Here is a 4,610-nt window from a genome sequence, read left to right as displayed (position 1 = left end):
TAAAATATTTTTGTCAGTAATTATAGTTTCTCTGTACATTGACTGAACAAAAAGACATACAACATTGTCAACAAACCTGATGGCCCACAGAGTCTGTGCCAATTACACACTAGTCTTCCACGAATCCATTTCTTTTCACATTACCTCCAATTCTCCCCAGATTCTACCACTCATGTGCACATTAGGCCAACTAGCACATCCTTGTGATGTGGGAGGAGACCTGCAATCTTTTACCCCTATTCTCTGTATTGGTCTCTCATATAGCTATCTCAAGTACAAAATTATGGTGTTTGTCCCATCAAATCTATACCACCTCAATGCCAATCCCATACCCCTCTCCCATCCCCAGTCTTGCAAATTCTCCAATTTCAGATACCTATCCAGCATCCTATAGAATGCTACAAAGTTTCAATGGTTCAATTTAATATCAGAGAATGTAACAGTATACAACCTGAAATTCTTACTCTTCACAGACATCCACGAAACAGAAGAAAAACCCCAAAGAATGAAAGACAGGAAACTGTTGGGGACCCAAAGCCTCCCTCCCCACTCCCACACACAAGCAGCAGCAAAAGCATCAACCCTCCCCCACTTGCTTCAGCAAAATCATCTTTCTCCCCCGCCCACCATACAAGCAATAGCAAAGCCCCGAGAGTCTATCAAAAAAAACCCCGTCCATCCCAACACATTGACATCCCACAGGCTTTGTCTCTCACTAATGAGGGAGAGAGAGGTATTGCTCCTGCCCAGCGACAGGGGAGACCAACAGCTCGCTGCTTCAATGTTACAATCTGCAGCGTCGCTTATTTTGACAGCTGCGCCGGCTGTCTCGATACTTCAATCTCCTGCGACACTTAAGTCGGTAACACTGGTGAGGAATTGGGTCATCCGCAGGGCCGCATTCCAAAGGTGCACATCTTCCACGTGCTCCCGGAGAATTGAAGCTGTCTTCAATACCACCTATGAAAGAATTCTAGAATCGGACCACTCTGTGTAAAAAAAAAAATTCCTTGTCGCATTTAGTTATTTTGTCTCCTTCATTCATTTTCTTGTCCAGCAGTGTGTTACAGTCCAAATTTGTAACTTTTGGAAAAAATAACTTAGCAACTGATCCCATGGGAGCTGGTGATGATATAGACATCGTAACTTAGGAGACAATATCTTAAGGAGAAGAATGTGAAATCTAAGATCAGAGAAACAAGACATCTTAAGGGCATAAGATATTTACGTTTCGAATAATCAACATGTATATGCGCTTAAAGGTGAAAGGGAGAAAATGGAAAACAGCAGATGCCAGAAATCTGAAATAAAAACAGAAAATGCTGAAAACACTCAAACGATTAGGCAGTATCTGTGCAAAATTAAATCCTGTAAATTTGTCCCCTTGTTCATAATTCTCCCATTAGCAGTAACACCTCAATGCCTGCCTTATCATGCTCCCTCAGGATCTTATATCCCTCCAAAATCACTTTTCAGTCTTCTAAACTCCAAAGAATATAGACCTAATTTATTCAGCCTCTCAGGATAGTTGTCCCAGGTATTAGCCAAAGTGAATCTCATCTGGACTGTTTCTAATGTCAGTATATCCTTTCTTAAATAGGAACCAAAATCATGCAGAAAGCTTAAGGTGTGGCCTCATCAGTATCCTACATAATTGTTACAGTAGTTACATCGGTAGCTGAGCGAAGGGCGCTGAGTAGGCTACGATCAATTATGGAAAACTCTGAACATCCTCTACATAGCACCATCCGGAGACAGAGAAGCAGTTTCAGCGACAGGTTACTATCGATGCAATGCTCCTCAGACAGGATGAAGAGGTCAATACTCCCCAGTGCCATTAGGCTTTACAATTCTACCGCCAGGACTTAAGAACTTTTTTAAAAGCTATTATTAATGCTTTTTGAGATAGTGATTTAGATGCATATCATATTTTTTACTGAGTTAAGTATTGTATGTAATTAGTTTTGCTACAACAAGTGTATGGGACATTGGAAAAAAGTTGAATTTCCCCATGGGGATGAATAAAGTATCTATCTATCTATCTATCTATCTATCTATTTCTAATTTCCAATCCTTCATTTGACTTCTTAAACACTTGCTGCACCTACCTGCTAACTTCCTGTGCTTCAAGATTCAAGATTCAAAAACTTCATTGTCATTCTAACCGTACATCAGCTCTGCAGGGCAGAATGAGACAGCGTTTCCCAGGAGCAGTGCAATCATAACATGACAAATGCAACACTAAATAATAAACATAACAATAAGTAGTAAAACACAACAGCCACATGTCAGTTAAAAACAAGTTAAAAGTGTCCAAAGCAGAGTCAGGTAGAGCAGCTATTTAGCAGTCTGACTGCCTGTGGGAGGAAGCTGTTTAGTAGCCTTGTGGTTTTAGTTTTGATGCTCCTGTAACGTTAACCTGATGGCAGAAGAACGAACAGTTCATGGAGAGGGTGTGAGGGGTCTTTAATGATGTACCGTGTCTTCTGGAGGCATCGACTCTGAAAGAGGTCTTGAACAGAAGGTAGGGAGACCCCAATAACCTTCTCTGCTCCCCTAACCACCCTCTGCAAGGCTTTTTTGTCGGCAGCACTGCAGCTGGAGTACCAGGTTGTGAGGCAAAAGGTCAGCACACTCTCAACCACTCCTCTGTAGAATGTAGTTAAGGTGTTAGTGGGGAGTGATGCTTGTTTAAGCTTCCTCAAAAAGTGCAATCTCTGCTGGGCTCGTTTCACAATCCCAGTGGTGTTCCTGGACCAGGTGAGATTGTCCGAGATCTGCACCCCAAGGAACTTGATGTTTTCCACTCTCTCCACTGTGGAGCCGCTGATGCTGAGGGGTGTGTGCTCAGACTGAGACCGTCTGAAATTGACGATCATCTCCTTGGTTTTGGTGACATTAAGCATCAGGTTGTTGTCACTGCACCAGCTCTCTAGGTGTTTGACATCCTCCCTGTACATTGTTTCATCATTTTTGCTGATGAGCCCCACCACTGTGGTATCATCAGCAAATTTAATGATCAGGTTCTCCTTGAATCTGGCTGCACAGTCATGTGTTAGCAGTGTAAACAGCAATGGGCTAAGCACACAGCCTTGTGGGGATCCGGTGCTCAGTGTGATGGAGTCAGAGATGTTCCTGCCAACACGGACTGACTGTGGTCTCTCTGTCAAGAATCCAGAATCCAGCAACACATGGCAGTGTTAAGGCCAAGCAGTGACAGTTTCTCCACTAGTCTCTGCGGGATGATGGTATTGAACGCTGAACTGAAATCAATGTACAAGATTCTGGCATAAGTGTCTTTGTTGTCCAAGTGAGAGAGAACTGTGTGCAGTGTGGTGGATATTGCATCCTCCATAGAGCGATTTGGACGATAAGCAAACTGTAGCGGATCCAGCGATGAGGGGAGGCTAGCTGTGATATGAGGCTTGACAAGCCATTCAAAACATTTCATCACTATGGGGGTCAGGGCAACGGGACGGTAATCAGACAGGCTACAACTGATTTCTTTGCTACAGGGATGATTGTGGAGGTTTTGAAGCATCTGGGGACAATGGCTTGACTAAGGGAGATGTTGAAAATGTCTGTTAGGACATCTGCTAATATATCGGCGAATTCCTTGAGCACACGTGATGCACAAAGACACCCAGATCCCATTGCATTTTGCTTATGTGTAATTGTTTTCTACTTCAAAGATGCAAAACACACTTATTATCAAAGAATGTATAAACTATACACCTTGAAATTTGTCTGCTTACAGGCAGCCATAAAGCAAGAAACTCGAATGACGCTGTTGTTTTGTATGGTGGATGTTTTTCTCTTCTAATTAGTTTTTGTCAAATCACTCCTCCAACTTGTGATTGCATTGATGGACCACAGCAAAGCTGTCTTGGATCTTGGTGAGAGGGCATGTTTGGACCAGGTGGGGGAAGTCCTGGGTTGGGGCACCACAGGGCCAAGGTGGGATTTGTCAGGCACCCCATCAGTGTAGTGTTTGCGCTGTTTTGGCATGTCAAATTCTGAGTCTATTTGCAGCTGTCCAATTTTTTTCTGGAAGCTGTAGTAAAACCCGGGAGGAGTGAGGTGAGGACATTGATCAGAAATTGAATAACCCAATTTTTAAAAAGATAAAAAAAACCACTGTGCAGAGAAAGAGAGCGAAAAAAATCCCTCTCATGCAAACAATAGAGCAAGCCAACAGCATCCCCATCAGTCTGAGTCGAAGATCTGCTCTCGGAGCAGCCAGAGGAGGCCTAAGCCAAGCCTCAGTTCCCAGTTTTCACAGCAGTGGGGCAGAAATGCAGAGCAGCTGGATCAATTCACAGCCTCGAAGCTGTGGAGAAAGGAATGAACATTTGTGGGAGAGCGAGCGAAATCAGTCCAACCCTCGCCTCCGTACCTGACACTTGGGCTTCCAGTCTATCTGTGCCAGCGTTTAATTGTCCAATGATCGAGTAGCGCCATGTTCTAGGACCTGGATCCTGGCACTCCGATACACCTGGGCCACCCAGCCTGAAGCCATTCTCAATCTCACCAGATCATTTTGGTGCTCGGAGCGGACCAACCTCGCACCCGGGTTGGGTGGACAGGCATCAAAACTCTTCCACATCGAC

This window comes from Hemitrygon akajei, chromosome 24, assembly GCF_048418815.1.
Source record: "Hemitrygon akajei chromosome 24, sHemAka1.3, whole genome shotgun sequence".
Lineage (NCBI taxonomy): Eukaryota > Metazoa > Chordata > Chondrichthyes > Myliobatiformes > Dasyatidae > Hemitrygon > Hemitrygon akajei.
Note: the sequence above shows the minus strand (reverse complement) of the source record.